This window comes from Rhinopithecus bieti, unplaced genomic scaffold (genome assembly GCF_001698545.2).
Source record: "Rhinopithecus bieti isolate Rb0 unplaced genomic scaffold, ASM169854v2 scaffold_49953, whole genome shotgun sequence".
In the NCBI taxonomy this organism is placed as follows: Eukaryota; Metazoa; Chordata; class Mammalia; order Primates; family Cercopithecidae; genus Rhinopithecus; species Rhinopithecus bieti.
Window position 1 is genome coordinate 142,311 of NW_016819813.1, and position 21,585 is coordinate 163,895.

Genomic DNA, 21,585 nt, shown 5'->3' on the forward strand with positions numbered 1-21,585 from the left:
TGCAATGACTATTTAACTATAATCCTTTTGTAAGAATTTCAAGATTAAATTTTAATATCTAATGAAGCACTAAACCTTGTAGTTAAAAAATAAATGCTAAATATACACGATTCTTCTAAATGTACCTATTGAAGTCAGACTCCAAAATAACTACACCTGTATTTTCCTGATAATCTTTAAGTAATGAAAGCCAAGGAAACTCATGCAATAACTTTAAAGTTATTTAAAGATTTTCATCTGTAGCATGATTCAGAAACATGAACAAATATATGACAGGAACCAAAAAAGTGACCATCAGAAGTTCAGAGGAAAATATTTAGAAATATTTCTTGCTTTGGGATTGTTATAAGTTTTCAAGTCTGTTTAAAAATATAATACTCAGTTGTTAAGTCACTTGAAAGCATATTGCTGTATTGCTTTGCCCAAAGCTGCCATCAGTCCATCTGTCCACAAATGTGTTTTCCGCTTTAGACTTTCATACAAGGCAGAGTTGCCAAAAGTCTTGGTGTTGTCTTCAGTTGTTTTCCTCATTTGACCCCCACCTCCTTTCTCTTTCTTCTCTGGTCTTTGAAATTCCTCCACTTTGGGCAGCTGCTTTCATTTGCCACTCTGCTTTGAGCAGGGAAAAAATTCTGCCAACGAAAACAGGAAAAATAAGAAAACAAGAAGGGTTGCAAGTGTTTTGCATGTGTTGCAGCTCTCCGGCTGTCCACTTTGGGGTCTTCCCACTATTGGGTAGTACACTGAGAAGGAATCTGTTGTTGGAAACTGACCCTAGGTGACCAGAGCTTATCTAAGGGACATTTTTCTTTTCATCTTAGAATTGGTAAATTTAGAAATCATTTGTGTTAAAAAGAATTGTGAAAGTGATATTTTATGTTTACTCACCCACTCCATATTCTGTATATTCATCATTTGGTTTGGTCAGATCTATGCTATTGTTAAGTTACAGTAATATATATATATATATACAGTAATATAATATATATATATTATATTTTAGAGACAGGGTCTCACTGTGTTGCCCAGGCTGGTCTTGAACTCCTGGGCTCAAATGATCCTCCAGCCTCAGCCTCCCGAGTAGCTGGGACTACAGGCACTTGCCACTGTGCCCTGCTATAGTATTTTTGATTATGACAGTTGAGAGGGAGAGAATATGACCTTTTTTTAACTCTCCTTCATTCCCTGCAAGACACACAAAAAACCTCACAGGGTAGAAACTTCCCTAACTTTCTCAGAGTAGTATATGACAGATATGCATGTACAATACATGAGAGTACTTCATAAATATTAGTTCATGAAGCTAATGAAGAAAACATCTTTTCTAAGTCAAAAAAATAGCAAGCAAATTCTTAATAGTTGCTGTTATTATGCCAATATGCTTGATTTTTGAAGTTTAGTGAGATCTTTTTTGAGTGGCTATAAAAGGGAAGAGATGTAAGTCTTCGTTAATAAAACATCGGGAGTATTGATTCATGGTGGTATCTGAATAATATACTCAAAATTGTAATGTAGTTCCTGACTTGGCACATCTATCTTGTTTTCACTTCTTTGCTTCCTCCTTTTTCCACAGTATCCACTGCAGCACCAAGGATGGTTCCCCAGATAAGGCAATAATCTAATAAGGCAGCTGTAGATCTCTGTGTTAGAATTAAGGAAGGAGTATTTGTCATTACTTCTGTAACCCACTCTGCATCCACACTCACATATAATATATAGCTGAATAAAGAAATCGCTCAAGCAAAATGTTGCCTCCCTTTGACCTTGTCTGAGTGCCATTCATTGTTATTATCAGAACTGAGCAGTAAATGGCAGGAACCACACAGAGTTGTAAACAAGTACACGTGAGAAAAAGAAGTAACTATTTGCTGAGTCAAGATCCATGTAAAGGAGAGGATCACATTTCCCTTTCTTGGAAACACTTTTGAAAATATTTACAGTCCCAAGTTCAAGTTAAAATATTCTCATTAATTGCTGTGTGTTAGACTCTTCACTAGTAGCTGTGAATACAGAGATAATGAAGTATCTTCCTCATGGAAGAACTCACAGACTAGACTTATGATAACCTCTCTTCTCCTTAGAATTTGAAGGACTTTAGATGGTTTTCCCTAGATTTTTGTTTTGTTGCACAGTGTTACTCATATTCACTTAAAGAATCTCTAATGAAAGGCCTATTTGGTGGTATAGTAGGAGTCCTAATAATGAATAAGTCCTAATGATGAATAATTCCTAATGATAAATAAGACATCATTAGGACTTCTACTTTATCAGTCTGTTTTACGAGTCCCACTCCACTAGACTGGGGCCTTCTGGAGGGTAGGTTCCTTCTGGAACCTACCCTCCAGAAGGCCCCAGTCTAGTGGAGGAGTGAGACTTGTAAAATGGAAATTATAGTACAATTTTTATAGAAATGATCAAATCGTATACTTTCTGGAACACTTAACTTCTGAGATTGATAGATCTTACCAGTCAAATGAGAATACACATAAGGTGTTGTAGCATTGTATCTGGCAGATTGAGGGGACACAAAAGATGTTAACTGCCTCCTTTACCATTATCACCTTTACCTTTCCTGTTTCACTATTCTTATGCTAGATATTGAATACAAATCTAGCCCTTCCATATTTGACCTCTTTAAATGTCTCATTAACAAAATTCAATCTACTTTCTAGGTGACATGAGACTCCTTATGTATCAACNAGGCCCCAGTCTAGTGGAGGAGTGAGACTTGTAAAATGGAAATTATAGTACAATTTTATAGAAATGATCAAATCGTATACTTTCTGGAACACTTAACTTCTGAGATTGATAGATCTTACCAGTCAAATGAGAATACACATAAGGTGTTGTAGCATTGTATCTGGCAGATTGAGGGGACACAAAAGATGTTAACTGCCTCCTTTACCATTATCACCTTTACCTTTCCTGTTTCACTATTCTTATGCTAGATATTGAATACAAATCTAGCCCTTCCATATTTGACCTCTTTAAATGTCTCATTAACAAAATTCAATCTACTTTCTAGGTGACATGAGACTCCTTATGTATCAACCTATCATTATCACTTATGTTCTTCCACAGTTCCTGAATATCACGTGTGGTGATAAACATGAAAATGTATGAAAAATTGTGTTCATTGAGAGAAAATGGAAGGCTTTTCATTCTACTTCCACATTTTCATTCCAGCAGCTTTTCTCCTTTGGAGGATGAGTACTGAATCTTGCAATGAAACTTTTTAAACTTAAGGTATATTTTAGTGAGTTCCACTCTGTCTGACTGTCTGATGCCATTATGAATATTCAGTTAACTTTTATTTTATTTTATTTATTTATTTATCTATTTATTTATTTTTGAGATAGAGTCTCACTCTGTCACCCAGGCTGGAGTGCAGTGGCATGATTCGGCTCCCTGCAACCTCTGCCTCCCGGGTTCAAGTGATTCTCGTGCCTCAGCCTCCTGAGTAGGTGGAACTACAGGCGTGCACCACCATGCCTGGCTAATTTTTGTATTTTTAGTAGAGATGGGGTTTCACCATGTTGGCCAGGCTAGTCTCAAACTCATAACCTCAAGTGATCCACCCACTTTGACCTCCCAAATTGCTGGGATTACAGGCATGAGCCACTGTGCCCAGCCAAATATTCAATTAACTTTTAGATCAGGGTTTCTGAACCTCAGCTCTACTGACATCTCCAGCCAGATAATTATTTGTTGTGTGGGCTGTCCAGTGTGCTGTAGGATGTTTGGCAGCATCCCTGGCCTCTACCTACTAAATGACAGCACCCCTGCACAGCTCTGACATTCAAAAATGACTCTAGACATTGCCAAATATCCCTGGAGGATAAAATCATCCCCAATTGGGAACCACTGCTTTTGATCATCCGGCCATTGATTTTAGGCCAATAGGTTGGAGCTATGTGACTACAAGGGTGTGTGGTCTTTCTTCTGGTAGGTGTAGGACTTCAGTCTGCCATGCTCCTTCACATACTCAGTGCCTAATGTGTGCAAGGTACCAGCAAACCATGAGTAGAAACGTGGTCCATGTCTCGAAGAAACTCATAGTCTAACAATTTGTAAATTAAGTTGATTCTTCAGGTTTTGGAAATATGCTAGGTGATTCTTGGTAATGCTTTGAAGTGGTACCTTGAGCTTCTTAGGTAGCTGTGATAAATTTCCACAGTTGGATATTATTATGTGTTATCAAAATACTTCCAAAGCAGTGGACAACCCCTATACTTTTCTTGAAATTTTTCATTGAATAGTTGATTCTTGGGTAAGGAATGAATTGAAATTTTCAGCTTTGTTTTACTGGGATATTTGCTTGTTGTTTTAATGTTTAAACCTTATCCCTCCAAATCTTTTATAAATCAACACTTGTGTTGTAGATTTGGAGGGTAACAACAGCACCTGTCCTGATACATAGAGTTCTTATTGTTTAGACAGCTGTCTACACTCTGAACATCAGCTGTGTGTACTCTGATTTCAGGGGTGTGTATGTGATCTAGGTTTGAACAATAAAAATATTGAACCCCCCTTCCCTGTACCTACAATTGTTTAAGAGATGAAAACATGCAAAAGTTGGTATAAATTTCAATTCTAAAAGAATATTTGTATAGTAAAAATCTTACAATTGTGTAACTGAAGCTAACCTAAGTGTTCAGCTTACTATCAAGTATATAAAAACCTTAAAAAGCCTTTGAAAATAACAAAAAAATTCCAAATACTGTAATTAAGCATTTGATTCATTTAAAATCAAGTATGGAGCAACATATAATATAGCATTTAATATCACATTTGAACTGATAAATCATTAGGACAACTTAGTTAAATAGTAATAAAAGAATTAATCCCCAGGAGTATAGCATTTCTCTGGCATTTATCTAGTCCTTTGTATATAACAAAGTGGTTCAGCTCTTCATTCATGAAACTGTGTTAGGAATCTGAGTCATATGGTTTTCTGTGTGACAATTTAGACACTTTAGCCTTTGCATTTCAGAAACACTAGGAAAGATTTTATTTGTTTGAAATAGATTCCAATGATCTGTTCTATTTTTTTCTGATGAAAAGGGAAAGGGAAATTTCTCTGACTTCTAAACTAACTTGAGAGATTTCCCTGTTGCCTCAGTCTGTCCTCCCACCCCTAAGCTAGATAGAAAGACAGATATGTGTGTGCATACTATAACATTGTTTAAATGATACTCATATTATTGTTCTGAAATAGCCATACTTTAAATGGTTTCAGATAATTAGCTTCAGTTTTCCTAATATAATTTATGTAAATCATATGACTAGGTCAAATTTAATAGAAAATTTGGGAAGAAAGGTATTTAAAAATATATTTTATGATGAAAACTATCTTGATAAATTTCCTTATTTATTTTATATGATAAAATCTTTAGTTGCTCCCTAATAAAATATCACTTAACTTACATTACAATGCTGGGCATGTATTACAAGTTGCTCATTTTTAGAGCTAACTTATGTAGCATATTTGCATGTATTCATAAAAGATTGTGACAGAGATAAGAGAAATAAGTGAAACATGTTCAGTTATTCACAATATAAGTGAATATAATCTATTAATATTCAAATTAAAAACTAGATAGCAACTCAATAGTTCATTTAGTTGAGAAACTTAGGGGAGGATGGGGAACTAACAAATAATGGTACGATTATTATCATTCCCATTTTACAGACAAGGAAAATGAAGAAGCACAGAGATGTTAAATAAAACTCTCTCAAGGTCATGCAGCTGAGAAGAGATTGGACTTGAACTTCAGTGCCAGCCCTGTTAATCATATTCTGTACTGTCTCTCAGGTACTTATGCCTTTGTTTGAAAAACATGGTTCCCTGTGAAATTTTACATGTAGAAGAAAGCTTCACACTGTAAGAACTCTCAGGATATAATTATTTCAGACAGATACCGGGAACATAAGATGGCTTATCAATCTCAAATGGCCTTCCTGTCCTTTGGATTGAACTGAAATCATCCCTAATTCCAGGGATAGGTAGATGATTCAGGTTTGGACAATCAAAATATTGAACCACCCTGGGCCTACAAGCGTTTCTGGGATGGAAACATGCAAATGTTGGTCTAAGTTGTTGTTCTAGGCAGCCCAATACATTTCTCCAATGCCTGGTGAGCTCTAAATGTCTTTAAATGTTTGTTGCAGAATGAATGAGAATACAAGTTTTCTCTTAGAACATATCCCTGACATTAGGTATGGGATAAAAGTGGAAAATGCAGTTTGCCTTATAATAATACCTTTCAGAAATGACTTGTCTATAACAGCCATTCACCAGTATTCTAAAGGGCACCTGTCAAGGAGTCACTGCATTTTCAAAAGTACATTTATTTTCACATCACTGGCCAAAGTCGATCTATTGTCATCACATTATGCCCCTAGTATAGAGATGGCCCCTAAATTAGAAGTAGATATGAATTGTTGAGACCTAGAAGCTTAGTTCCCTTAGAAGCCTTTTTACCTGAGGGCAGGGAGTATAGTGAGGATCACCTGCTTTGAGTCATACTGGCCTGAGGTTGAATCGTAGCTTTGAAGTCAACTGAGGAATCGCATACTATGCATAGCATGACCAGCGGCATACTGTGCAATTCCTCAGTTGACCGAGTAATTATAATCACTCATAGGATTGTTTTGTGAGTTAAAGGAAAGCTATATATACTCACATAAAATAAGTTGTGTTATTTTACTTTCTTTTACAACTCTCAGTTGCAGGGATAAAAGGGAAGGAAAGAGGGAGGGATGGAAGGAGAGAATAATGGAAGGAGAAAGGGAATGATAAAAGAAATTCGCTAAAAAAATTAACTCATTACTGAAATATTAAGGGTTCAAACAATATTCTCAGGACTTGGCTCTGCATTTCTCCAGCCTGTTTTTCTTAATACTTGCTTTAACTGTCAAAGAAGTTATTTCCTAATGTCATCCTTTAGCAACTCTAAACTTACACATCTTGCCAGTGTCTAATATAACATAAAAAAGAGCAACTCTCCCCAGAAATACCTATGGAAGTCTTGGCCTCACTTTGATGAGACAAACTTGCACGTTTCTATTCCTAAAACAACTGTAAATTCAGGGGGGTTCAATAGTTTGTTAGATCACATGCCTGTCCCTGGAATGGGATAGTTTCAGCTCAATCCAAAGCAGGGGGACCGAAGGCACAGGAAGCATGGTTGTCCAAAGAAAATTGTTGATAGTATTACCAAAAGAAAGGGGAATGAATATTAGATGGTAAAATCAGGAAAAAAAAAAAAGTCCAATACACTGTCACTTAACTAAATAGCAGTTATTACTGTGGTTTGTGCCACTTACAAATTCCTATTAAACCTACTACTACATTTTTAAAAATCACTCTATTTAACAACTTTATTCAGAAAATATATTTAGATTTCCAATTTGGGATATTGCAATACATCTTCTACCTTTGCTTCAAGATGAATATAATTAGCAGGAATTCCTTAATAGGCCTATGTGGAACTCTCATTTAACTTTTATGAACCTCAGTTTTCTTCTCATTGTCTAAAGAGTTACAATTTTCTTTACTTTTGGCCAAGGTATCTCTGCTCCCTGCAGAATATAACAGATTGTTGTCTTATAACTTTTCTCCTTTCCTCTTGTTCCAGAAGCAACAGCTACTTCTTTTAGGCTAGGTTATTTTCTTTTTTTTTCCTCCTCAAACTGCTGATAACTATATACATGCCACTACTTCTGGCTTCTCTTTTTTTTACTTTGGCTCTAGATGGAATGATAGAGTACACATAAATGTTCACGTGGGCTCTGGAGTATACCAGGAACTGAAGTAAGGTACATGGACATCTTGAATATTGTTAACTGTGAGATGGGCAAGCCTATGCCTTTGCAAATAAAGAAGGATTGGGAAAGATTAAGGTGAGCTTTCTCACAAATAGATGGGTCATGGTAATAAGGAATTCTGAATGCATGAACAGTGATGCTCAAAAGTAGGGGGTCTTCAAACTATACTCAAGGACCAAATCATTGCCTCTTTTTATAAGTGAAGTTTTATTAGAATACAGCTCCACCCATTCATTTAAGTGTGGTCTATGGCTGCTTTAGGACTTAAAATACCAGAACACTTGTGACAGAAACCTTCTGGCCCTCAAAGCCTAGAATATATGCTAATCTGGCTCTTTAAAGAAGTTTGCCAACACCTACTCAATTGTAAGGACGCTATTAGTCAGGTTCTAACAGAATTGCTTGTTGAAGTAGGATTTAAAACACATGGTAGAGACTCCACTGTCATAACCAGAGAGAAGACTGCCAAGAATTAGGATAACTTCGTCTCAGGCAAAAGGGCTACATAAAAGGCAGAATCTTAGTTCTGCAGGGCCAGTGCAGGAGGTGAGGAGGCAGGGGTTACACTGGTGTCCGTGGGTCATTGTTCATGCAATGGATACTCAGTCTGATTGAGGGATACATGCGAGGCTAGAATTTGTGCTGAGTCACCAGATTTAAGATCTGAGAAAAATGACGTACATTTCTTCACTTCAAAGACATGGGGGCCATTAATCCAGATTTTCCCCTTGTTGAACTAACTCAGGAATGGAAAACAACCTTGGTGAGGAAATGGGACACTGAATAGGGATACTTCCTACCAGCCCAAGACTAGGGTTAGGGAAGGACTCACTTATTGGTAAGAAAGGATTTTTGCCTCTACAGACCTTTACTTAGACCTGTACTTAAATGAGGTAAAAAGTGAGAAAGCAATATTTCTGAAGTGCCTACAAACCTGAGGAGTCTTTCTCCATTTGTATGTTACTCAAGATCTGAAAATGCCACAACTCTTTAAAAGGGCTCCTTCTCTCCTTTGTATTGGTGACTTGCAACATGCTATTTGAATCTTTCAGTAGGCTGACCTGTTTGGCTAATGCCATAACCCAAATTAATTGTTCTTTCCTCCATGTTTTTATCTTATCACAGTAGTCAGCATATCTTGCCTTGTATTATACTTATATGTGTACATGTAGTCTTCCCCCAGACTAGCCATTACTTGAGAGCGAAATTTTAGCCTTACCCATCTAAATATCCCCTGAGTGCTTGTCTAGCGAATGCCTAATTATAATGCCTATTGACTTAAATGGAATTTAATTAAATGGGGTTTGTTCTATTCTGCTAAGACTGTAGTAGATGTAGGTACAAGTCTGATTCTTTTCTTATAACCACCATTTTCCCCTGTTATGGATATATCAAATCACCACCCTTAACATCTCCTCCAGATTAATTTGTCTTGAATAAGCCCCTACTTGACCACAGCTGATTAAATTCCCCCAAGGGAACTCAGCCACATAGGTTTTATTTGTTTGTTTGTTTGTTTGTTTGTTTTTTGGTTGCAAAAAGCAGAATGGTACGTATGCAACAGAGACTATCTTAAACACGAGAATTATTAGAGTAGCTCACAGAATCGAAGGTATCACTGAACAAGCAAGCTTCAGGAGGTTAGAAACCAGGACAATTCTGGGGACTCGAGCATTGAGAACTCATGAACTCTTTGACCCAGAGCACCCCAAGGCACCTCCAATTAAGACTCAAATTCTAAGGATCTGTGTAAGCCAACTGGATTCAACAATGTAACTCTGTGCTCAGGAAATAGGTGGTTCCTTTTTTTTTTTTTTTTAAATCAGAAATTGGAGTTAAGAGGATGCAGGGAGAGTGGTAGACAAACGGAAACAAGTGTTACCATAGCAATCTATTAGAGGGCAAACTAAGCCACCAGGAGTCTCTCAAGAATGTAAATTTAGAGGCCAAACAAACAAACGTTATGAGTGACTTTTGGCTTAAATACCATGTAGACTAAGACTGGAGGCACAGTGGAGAAGCAGGGAAAACAGAGCTGAAAGAAGCAAAATGAAGGATAGGAGTGAGCATCCCCTAAGATGGACAAGGTGGCTTCATTTCCTAATGGTTTCTCCTCTTCTTCTTTTCCTTGAACCTACCAATGTGTGGTTATTTTCCTTCAATATTGTGTTGTAAGATATCCTTCCAGTTTATAAACAGAAAGGATAGTCATTGCTTCATGTTAGAATATTTAGCTATAGAATAATAGGAATCAAAATTATCTTAGACATCAAAGAGTACAGAAAATCAAAGATAATCTGAGGCAACAAGACACAAATCCCATTGATCAATTCTGCCATTTGGTGATCATGATATTAGTGATCTGAGATATGTCTAGCTAACTACCAATCACTATTTTAAGCATTTACATGTATTGTTCTCTCAAAAGCTCTGAGGGATAGGTAGAATTATTAGCCTCATTTTACACATAAGAGAGCTAAAGTATAGAAATAAAAAGTAATGGAGCCAGGATTCAAATTTCCTAATTCAACATCGAAGCCTAAATTCTTGAAAGTGCAGATCTCTTCACAAACTTCAGAAATGCCACAGCATACAAGAAATCTTAAGTTTTAGGGTGGTTCAAAACCTTATAAATCCCTCTGAGTCAAAAATTTCTCTTTTTTTTTCCAGATCCTATTCAAATGTCAGTGTTACTATTTAGCCTTGGATATCTCCATTAAAGGTAACTTCTTTCTGGACCAAGAAATAAAGCTTTACATCAGCAGCTTCTGTAACAGCAATAATATGAATGACCATTTACTGAGCAATGGCAATGCACCAGGATTATGGTTCATGAGCACTTTATATTTATTATCTCACAACTCACTGAGTTAGGTACTCTTCGCAATCCAGTGAGGTAAATACTATTACTTCGACAGTATATATTATTATATAATAAAATGCTTAGAATATACACACAGTAACTAAACAATACTTATAAAATATGGCTCTAGATATGTTTGATAAATATTTGCCGAATGAAAACATGAAGGAATCAATTAGCAATATCTCTCTGCAGCCTTTAGCCCTTGAGAAGCAGGTAGAAAAGAGGAGCTGTCTTCTCTTTTAGCAAAACTTCTGTCAGAGATAGTTTCCCCTGACTTAGACAGTTGTGTTTTTTTCCCTACAGAATGATTCAGTCTCAGAATTGTTCTTTAATCCTCAATATTTCCATTAAGAAGAGCTTCTATCAAGTGCTTCAAAAGTACCCAATGTGAAGGAGTAATAATGACTCCCTGCTGGTGAGCGAAGTGTGGAGGACACAGGTCCCTTAGCCATCCACTGGATGCTGCACTGTTTGGCCTGAGCCAGTGTGGGCAGAAATACAGGCAGCAGCATAAGCAGATGCCAAGAACCTGTCTTGCTTCTATTTTCACTGGGTTACTGTATCTCCTTTGTAGTCCAACCTGCAAATTACTTTGAGAAGAAGAGCTACACCCCTGGACTGATCTAGGAATATATTTGTTCCCTTGCCAAAGTAGGAACAAAAATACAGAATCTTTCAAAATTGAACTCGAGGGCAACTAATTTAAATTCCTTTCCTTTCATGTTGAAAATCTTTTGACTGGGTTATTCTGAAGCCATAGCATTAGGTTACAGTTTACTTCTCTGTTACTTTACCATCTTTAAATTTGGCACCTTCAGAAGGTTGTTCTGTGCGTTAAAAAAAAAAAAAAAAAAAAGGAACTACAGTTGGATATTGTATTGTTGATGACCGTTATTTGATTTTGGATTCTTTTGTGTGTTTAGGTCTCGGTTTTTTTGGCTGTTATTTGTTTTCTAGAGACAGGGGGTCTCACTATGTTGTCCAGACTAGGTTCGAGTCCCTGAGCTCAAGGGATTCTCCAGTCCCAGCCTCCTGAATAGCTGGGACTTCAGGCACCTGTCACCACGCCCAAGGACAGTTACTTGATTCTTAATAGTCCAGTCATAATGAGACAGGATACTGCATAAGCCAAAGACCGCACAAAGTATCAATGTTAAGTGTCAAGAGGGTGTGGAGGAAGTGGGTTACAACCACTTTGTCTCCCAACTGTTGTATGTTTTGCCTTTAAAATTTTTTTTTAAGTACATTAAACTCTAATGTATTCAGATGTGGCTGAAACAATGACAAAACATTAGTTTTCTTTAAATATGCATGACTTTTAAGCTTTTTCCCTTTCCCAGTGACTTGCTTCTCCACTAAGCTCTTTTTTTCCCTTTTTTTTTTCCTCAAATATTATTGTTTCATGTCACTGTGATAAGTTTAGTCTACTGGAAATTCCTATGTTCTCTGTAATTTAGGTTTTAAGCAACATATGATTTATCTTGTTATTTTGAAAAAAACTATCTGCCTTCCCTAAATGGGTGACTCTCTGGCATCCTTAATATTCTTCTATAGAAATTGCGATGAAAGAACAGATAAGCCTAAGTAAATCTAGCGTGTGGAGCTCCTTTAAAATGTGAAGATTGTCAACTGGTTAAAAGTAAAACTTGATTTTGTCCTAAATATCCTTGCTGGGCCTATTATGCATTTAAAAAGGGGCCACAGCCCATTTGCAAGGCTTCTGAATGAACTCCATTCATTCTGTACTTGGAAATGTCTCTTCAGCCACAAAAAGAAACAATAGTTATAACCTAATTTCTTTGGCGCCAATATCAGCAGAAGAAGAGCCAAGAGACCATTATGAAAACTCTAGTAAGTTCTCCTGGTGATTATATAATTCTGTATTCATTGATCATATTTCTGTATTTAAATAAGTACATTTTTAAAAACATTATAAAGTGGGTCGGTAATGCTGTAATATCACATTTCATGTATTATGCAACGTTTTTAAAATGGAGTACTCTAAAGTAATTTGCTTCTTACGGTTACCAAAGTTTAAAAAATACCCTAACATGCACTCTGAGATTTTAAGAGGAAAGCCTTTGTGCTTTTCATTATTTCATATTTTGAAACCGGAGAGTGCAAAACCAGTTTTCTTAGGTAAACCCCTTAGTCAGTTTCCACATTTACCCGTAAAAGTCAGTGGAGGGCATACATCTGGAAGTAGTAATGGTGGTACACAATGTGTGTTAATATGATTTCCAAGGGGTATCTAGAGTGAACTTTCTTAAGCACAGATCTGATCTGAGCATGCCGCTCCTTTCTTAAAACCTTTCGTTGATTTTCCGTTTCCCTAGAAGGAAAGCCCACTGGAGCATGGGCCTTGCAAAGTGCTCTTTCTGGCTTCTGCCTACCTGCCTTTGCAGCTTCACCCCTACTATCTTCCCTGAATGAACTTTTGTCAGTGGCCTCGCTCTCTCTTCCTATGGGATATTGTTTCTGCATGTTCTTGCAGGGAATTCTCTTTCTCCCAACCCGGTTTCATTCCTTTAATCTATACAACTCTTTCTTATCCTGAAGTCTTTACCTTAAGGTTGCCTTTTCAGGAAGACTTTTAATTATATTAACTAATTAATTAATAAATAGTCTGATGTATTTGGAGCTGAGATTCTATGGGAATTAGTTGCTGGAGGGTAGTTTAGAGCCAGATTGTGAAGGACTTTCTAAACTGTGCTTTCAAGGTTTTGAACAGGAAAATGATGTAGGCTCTCTGTTTTTGAAAAGTTTGGAGGATGGTTTGTGTCTTAAAAGAATATGTAACATAACCATTTAATTTGTGAGTAGTGGACTAAGGAAACAACAGTGTAACCTTTTTCTCTCTGCAATAATCCCATCTTCAGCCTCTCAAGCACTGTGAATAATCACTTGCTCTGGTTGTATTCTTGGAGCCCCTGCTAATCCATTATTGAAAAATACCTGCGGCCTGCATTTGGCCTTATGTTGTCATTTACTTGGTAAGTAATGCTAAATATAATGTTAACTAAAATGAAAAGACCATTAAATTATTGGATAGTGTCTACTATAGTGGTTTAGAGTACAGGCTCTGGAGAGATCTGATTTAAAATTTTTGCTCTGCCACTTGCCAGCAATATAGATGTGGACAGGCTATTTAGATAATTTTCTTAGCAAAATAAACTTGAACTGAAGGGTAAGAGATTGAGGCAAGGAAGGTAGACCCTAAAGCAGTTTGCCAAGTACAAAATCTCTTGGAATTTGAGTGTTCTCTAAAAATCCATGTGAATCTTGTATTCTCTTCCACAATACATTTCTGTTTGTTTTAATATAAAATACTTTTAAGTTGGAGGAGGGGGTTAAGTGGGTTGGTGATTATTGCCTCAAATTTTCTGTACAATTATTTATCCAGGAAAACACACATTGTTTATTCATGGCTTGAAGCAGTCTTTTTTTAAAAACATACTTTTATATTACACAAGCGTGTGAACAGACTAAGGAAATGACCAGAAATGTAAATATAATATCTCATTAGAGCAGAAATTCTGCATTGATCTTCAGCCACATATTTACAGTGTTTACCCCAATATTACTATATTCTAGATAAAATGTTAAAAATCTAGTACAATAGTGTTACAAAATAAACTGATTATTTTCTTTCCCTCACCATGTATACATCTAGATTATTCCATTCTTTCTAATTACTCTTACAGGAACCTCAAGAGGCATGCTGGTTTATCTCTTTTCCTGCCTCCCCCCAAATATTTTAGTTAAATATTTTACTCTTTATACAATCCATCCTAAACATGTAATTCTTTCTATCACTTCTTTTCTTTTCTGTTATTTCATGCAGTCAGCAGTCCATTTTAGGCTTTTGCTGTTTTTTCTTGCCTGTAGTATCACTGTGTGTTCAAGAATAAGTTTTCTGTATACATTCTCTTTCCTCTTTCGCTTGACCTGTGAACTGTATTCCTTCATTGTCTCTGCATCAGCTACAAAATTAAGTATTGATTTCCAAAACAGGCCTGCCTTCCCCATATTATGCTTACCTTCTTTTCCAGCCCAATATATTCCTTTACTCTCCTTAATGGTCCATCCTTTACAGCCAAAATGTACCTTACACTCTTCCCTGAGCATCCACTGACTTGCTTGTCTCCAGGCCTCAGCACCAATTATTCCCACTGCTTGTCACTACTGTGTACATTGCCCAAAGCGTATCGCACAGGCCTCCTCCTCCTCCATAAATCCTTCCTTGATCATCCCAGCTGAATGTGTGGGGTCTCCCTCTGCTTTCACTGTTTCATTTATGGCACAGATGTTTATCAAATGCCTGGTATACATCAAGCGATAAACCAGTGCTGAGGATTTAGTAATAACTAGGGCAGAGTTATTACCCACTCTAATGGAGGTTATAATCCAACACAAAAGTGGTGTTGATAACTAATTTCAAGTTTCATGTGTTTTCCAGGGTCTGTGCAGCGTGTTTAGAAGCCTACACCTTAGGCTGGGAGTCAAGAATGTCTTCCCTGATGTGAGGTTTACACAGAGATCTGAAGAACGAAGAGTCCAGCTAAGTGAAGTGGGAGCAGAGGGAACAACATATGCAAAGGCCCTGAGGTGGGAGTGAAGACGGAACTTTTGAAGAACTGAGAGAAGGTCACTGTGGAAAACCAGATGCTGTGTGACATGAATAATGCAACAGGGGAAATTGAGATATTAGCAAAAGAAGGATTGATGACCCATGGGCTTGAAGATGTACTGGAACTAAAGTAAGGGGCGAGGATAAATAAAAAGAGGGAGAAATTGGAGAAACAGAGTGCTTGGAGAACCTGATGAATTTGAGGGAAAGGATGGTGATAGAGTTGACCTAGCCAGCTAGAAGGGTAGTGCTTTTTAGTCAGTGAGCCCTCTATCCCATTTCTCATTAAATCTTGTAATGCTTTCTCACTTCCTATATTCTGTCATATTTTATAGTTGTTTATATAATTTTCTTATTTTTATACCAATTATAGTTTCCCTGGGTGCTTATTATGGGTTAACAATTATATTATTATTAATAATATGGGTAAATGTTTACAAAGAAAGAAGTCTTTTTTGCTATTCTTATTTCTTTCTTTAATCTTTGATCAGGGGTTTTTATTTATGAATTCATCTTATATATCACTTAACAAACACTGAATGCTGAATGCCACAGAGTACATGACACTTTAGCAGCCTAAAGAAAGGCACCAAAACCAAACAGCAAACTACATGCTACAAAACAACAATTTTTGGAATTAATGAATAAGGCTAATTTTCTGGAGTCCTCTTTCTCTTTCAAAATGTAGGAAGTGTTAGTATGGCCGGGCATGGTGGCTCATGCCTGTAATCCCAGCACTTTGGGAGGCTGAGGCCGGCAGATCACCTGAGGTCAAGAGTTTGAGAACAGCCTGGCCAACCTGGGGAAACCCTGTCTCCACTAAAAATACAAAAATTAGCTGGGCATTGTGTCATGTGCCTGTAATCCCAGCAACTCAGGAGGCTGAGGCAGGAAAATCACTTGAGCCTGGGAGGCAGAGGTTGCAGTCAGCACTCCAACCTGGGCAACAAAGTGAGACTCAAAAAAAATGTAGGAAGGGTTAGTATGTCTAGGTCTATTCACAGGTTTGGAAGGAGAATGGGGATAGAAGACAGAGCAGAAAATTAGTGGTAGGATTCAGTAGATCAGATCTCCAGCTTCTTAGTACCTTTGATATTTAGTCCAGTTATTGAATTGCTCTTCAATTCTCCACTCAGAACTTCTTTTCATTCCAGTGGGATTGCTTCACACTTAGGAGAATTAAGATACTTATAAAAAGCCATTTTCAGAAAGCAATCACTAATATTATTAATAAACACATATTTGTTTTTCTGTTACATTGAGTTCATTGAATCTCATTTGTATTTTCTTCATATGTTACCTTATACAGACAGATATAGGCAGGATGTCCCTGTTTTTTCAGCTGGCTGTTAGATAAATTCACCATACATTCACTTTCAATCTTGTGTGTAAAAATAAAATTAGTTACATGAAGTAGTCATCCACATGACATAAGAGACCTAATTTTAATAGGAAATAATATTAAAAGTGTAACTCTCAGAAAATGTTAGTGATCATCATCTTCCCGTATTTTTTCTCCTAGGTACTTCCTAAGGGTGGCTACTCCAATGTAGCTGTAGTATATGTACTGAAGGAAGATCCTCTCATACTGCCACAGCCAACAGATAAAGTTGTGAATCTTTATTGGGAGAAGCCGTTAAGGACAGGTCTGTGAAATGGAAGGATCTCTGGATCACCACAAAGTCTGGCTCAGTGACTATGGCTTTGCAAACACTAAACATTCCTATCTCAAGTCCTGTAGATGGCTTTGAAATAGCATACATAAGCATGCCTTATACATATCTTCAGTCTTATCAACTCTTTGGAGATTCAGCCATTCTTTTTTGTACTTTAGGGAATTAAATAATTTTATAATGTGGTATAAATCTGAGCATGGCAGATGGTAGAAGAAATTTTGTCATATATTTTTAAAGAAATAAAATGTATTATGTTTTAAAATTCCTTTAACTGTTTTCTTACAAAGTTCCCAACAACCTAGTTACCAATTAAACTATCTCAGGCGTGATTTTTCAGTCCTTGCTAATCTGTTTATAAAATCTTTTGCTATTTTATAATTTTATCATTTATGTCTGTCCTTAAGTGTTCATTTGTTTTTATGTCTCTATATGTCATGTTTATTTGAGCTGTTTCGTGTAAAGTAAAACAAGAACTCCCTGCATCTTATAGCATAAAAAGCAATGTTTTTCACATTCTTACCCTAATAGAAACCCTCATTCACAGAGTGATGGCTAATGCTCTACCTTTCTGCAATTCCTAGTCATAGAACTGTCCAAGTCTCACATGACCTGCCTCTTGAAGAAGAAACATACCACGAGTTAGTTCTTAGCTATACAGGTTAAGAAACTCAAATGACCCACTAACTAAATCTTGTTTCTTAACAAAAACACTATGGTCTATCATCATAACAATGTCAACTTCTCACATCATCATTTTGAATCAACAACATGCCATCATATCAAAGAGAACTTATCATGTTAGCATATTGAATATAGAATTACAGTACAGCTATTTCCAAGACCTGAATGAGTGTAGTATATAAGAAGAGCAGTGGTTTAGAAATAAGGCGATCTGACATGCTTATCTCAGTTCTGCTGTGGGTATTTAAGGCTAATTATTTAAATTCTCTGGGCTTTACTTAAAAAGGGAGAAGAAGTAGAGGCATGCCCATTCCTTTTAAGAATATAACCCAGAATTTCCATGCATCATTTCTGCTCATGTACCTTTGGCCAGAGCGTAAGCAGTTTGTCCCAGGTAGTAGGAAAGGAGGCTGGAATATGTGGCCTTTAGCTGAAACTTTGAGGATTCTAAAGGAATTGGACTATTGAAAGACAAGTACCAGTCTTTGCCATTGCTCTCTTATCAGGAAAGCAAATGCTCTCTCAGACCCTCCTCCCCTGCCCCACTGAGTGATTCCATCAGATGAATCACTATCTATGGCAGCATACCATTATGAAAACTGTATGCAGCAGATTTCTGCTTAGGCCATAATTGAGCATATAGTTACCCCTAGATTTAAGGAAGCTGGGGAAGCAGGAAACAGGATTGACATGATTGGCTTTGACCAAAGTTTCACAAACTTTCTTGGTTCACAGCTCCCTTGGGTTCTTAATAATTTTTTTCATGGTACCAAAAAAATACATAAAAGCTTCATTTACAATTTAATAACCATTTGAACTACGATACATAAGTTGAAAGAAAAGCAATACCTTGTTCATTCTTAGATAACCACAGTTACTACTAGGCTATATCTACCTGTGGGGCACCCTACAACTTCTCAAACGTTGGACTCAGATAGGATGATGCCACCCTTATGTCTTGCCAGGCAGTGCTTGCTTTTTATCACAGCAACTCCTGAAAACCCAGCTTTGCAGTGACATAATATTCTAAAGAAATGTAGCATGGTCTAACGTGGAAACTGTGAATCACCCCAAGCTAAAAGCTAATAGTGGGCATGCCGTCTGCCAGAGGTTGAGTCTCTATTTCCCTTGAAAATTTGAATATATTATAGCCTCCCCAGTGAGTTTACTTTAACACCTTTGAGGGCTGGGCACACAGTTTGGGAACCATGAGTTTAGACTAATCATCATTTATTTTCTGGGCTGGACATATTGCTCCCTAGACAAGAATTAGTCTTTTAGCGGGGAAGAAAGAAGAATGGAAATTATTTAGGAAACTGACTATTTCTGGCCCCCTCTATTCCACCTAAACTACATGATCTTTAAGAAGAGAGGCTATGTCTGTTTTTACACACTGTTTTCTGTGTGGCATGGTTCTGGGTACTTAGAAGGAACATAGAGGCTGGGTACAGTGGCTCAAGCCTGTAATCCCAGCACTTTGGGAGGCTGAGGCAGGGAGATCCCTTGAGGTCGGGAGTTCAAGACCAGCCTGGCCAACATTGAAAAATACCATCTCTACTAAAAAATACAAAAATTAGTCAGGTGTGATGGTGCACGCCTGTAGTCCCAGCTACCTGGGAGGCTGAGGCAGGAGAATTGCTTGAACCTGGGAGGTGGAGGTTGCAGTGAGCTGAGATTGCGCCACTGAACTTCAGCCTGGGTGACAGCGAGAGAGAGCCTCTGTCTCAAAAAAGAAGAAGAAGAAAAAAAGAACATACACATTTATTAAATGATTATGAAATGATTATATGATCAATGAAATATGATTAATAATATTAACCAACCATAAAATGCCAGCTCATAGGAAATTTGTTGCCTATACAACAGGCTTCTGTGTACATTCAAGGACCTGGACTATGCCTTCCTAGTTTCGTACCACCAGTGCCCAATAATTATTTGGTATATTGTAAGTGAGAGAAAAATGTTGGTCAAATGAATGGGTGAATGTCTCAGTGAGAGCTAGTTCTGTCCCAAACACCATTACAAAGGAGTTTCATTACATGCTAATAAAAATGCTTATTAGTGGACTCTTAATGTAAATCCTCACATTGACTGCCAAGAAAGAAAAATAACCACTTTCTCTTATCACTATGGATCTAAGGCTTTTTTTGTTACCACAGTCACCACGAGAAAACTGACAAAAGAGAGAAGCAGAACTATTCTGAGATATAAGATGAAGTTTTCTTAAAATGGTTTATATTGTCAGCAGCTAAACTGTTTCACTATTCAGGATTATTACATAAAGCCCAGAAAGTGACTATTTTCAAAAGAGCTACCAAACTTTATAAGTATAAAGATATAATCAAACTTTATGATTACTATATCATTTGAGCAAAATGTATCTTTCTCCTTTTTCTTGTTCCATAGCCCAAATTGGCTTTTGTCTATTTTCATGGTTTTGCCATTCTAGTTCATTCTGTTTTCTTGGGAAGCCATGCAAGCTCTTTGGTTTCCATGATTGTAAAGTGTATGGCTCTGTGACAACTCCATAGAAGAATGCGTATGTGCTAGTGCATTAGATTTGTCTAGATCTAAAAATTATCTATGGTTAGCTGATTGTTTTCAGTAATATATTTAGAAAACTATTTATGTGTCTGTCTCTATTGCTAAATCAAAGGTATTCTGAAGGCAGGGACTACGCCCTTTTCGTTTTGAATCTCCAGAGCATTGCATCTGAACCCCAAGACCTGGTACAGAGTAGGTGCCCAATTCATATTTGTCAAGGTAATAAACTCTTTCTTCACAAAATTTTCCCAATAGCACAGTACAGAGTTTGTTCATAATAAATACTGAATGTATTTTTATTTTGTGAGAGCCTAAATCATTTTAATTCTTTCAATGTTTCTGAAAACTAAGAGACAGGATTTATTCTTCCTCTTTTCTAAATGGAAAATATAATTATCCTTAATGATGGATATCAAATATTGAATTTGTACTATACAAGAAATAATTTATTGACTTAAAATATTCTAAAGCGTTCTTTCTTTTTTTGAAGAATATTATATTTCTTTGTTAATGTATTTCCTTTTTTACCAGTTTAATAAAAGCTTTTGCTGGGCATTTCTACATGTTCAGGGGCCAGACTGATGTTGCAGTTGTATGTTCCTATATTTTATTTCAAAAATGCATTTTTGTTTATTTTTTGAGCATGAAAGTAATATACGCTCAGTGTAAACAATTAAGTCATTATAAATATATTTAACAGGAATACCAGAGATAACTTCTGTTAATAATTCAATGTATTACTACAATTTTTTTCTATGAATTTAATATAATAATATTGTTGGAAATTTTGATACAATTATTTAAGTGAAATTTAATCATACTGCACATACTATTTTGCAGTTTTTTAATAGTGTATTTAAACTTTTAAGTGCAAAAGATTTTCAAGACTAGCAAATATAAATCTACCTTATTCTGTTTAATTGCTAGAGCCTACATTTAGATGTTTGCAGTACCTGATCCTCCTACTTTAAATTACTTACAAATTTAAATTTGTAATTAAATTGTTTATATAATTGTAGTTTTCATATCTGCATCCCTAAATATATTATAAATTCTGTGCCTAACATATACCACATGAAACAATACATATAATAGCAATAGGTGCTATGAATGAATGAATGAGTAAACGGTGGTATTCCCCAGAACTTTCTTTACAAAGCCTGTGCTCTTTCCACAATGCCACACTTCCTCCTCTTAGTGGTTCCTTTATATACTATGGGAATTTTCATAATATCATTATTAATGGTTACATTATTTTGAGTTTTATTACATATGTTTAGGTCAATTGTGAAGGCAGAACTAAGCAATTTAGAAATACAGAAATAATAGGAATAATATTTCTTCCTTCAAGACACACC

At 36.5% G+C, this 21,585-nt stretch overlaps 1 long non-coding RNA gene across 4 annotated transcripts in view; it reads left to right on the top strand.

Moving 5' to 3' along the window:
* The window catches only part of LOC108519965 (uncharacterized), a 64,045-nt gene extending 46,781 nt beyond the window's left edge, over positions 1–17,264 (top strand). For 2 of the 4 annotated variants that reach the window (XR_001882783.1, XR_001882785.1), the window contains exons 2-7: positions 5,693–5,815; positions 7,757–7,905; positions 10,501–10,726; positions 13,576–13,689; positions 15,156–15,456; positions 16,849–17,264. This is a non-coding gene — a long non-coding RNA (uncharacterized LOC108519965). Of the gene's footprint in view, positions 1–3,161; positions 3,247–5,692; positions 5,816–7,756; positions 7,906–10,500; positions 10,727–13,575; positions 13,690–15,155; positions 15,457–16,848 lie in introns of those variants that run through there. The other 2 variants (XR_001882786.1, XR_001882784.1) reach the window with 2 other exon arrangements.
* The last annotated feature ends 4,321 nt before the right edge of the window (positions 17,265–21,585 follow it).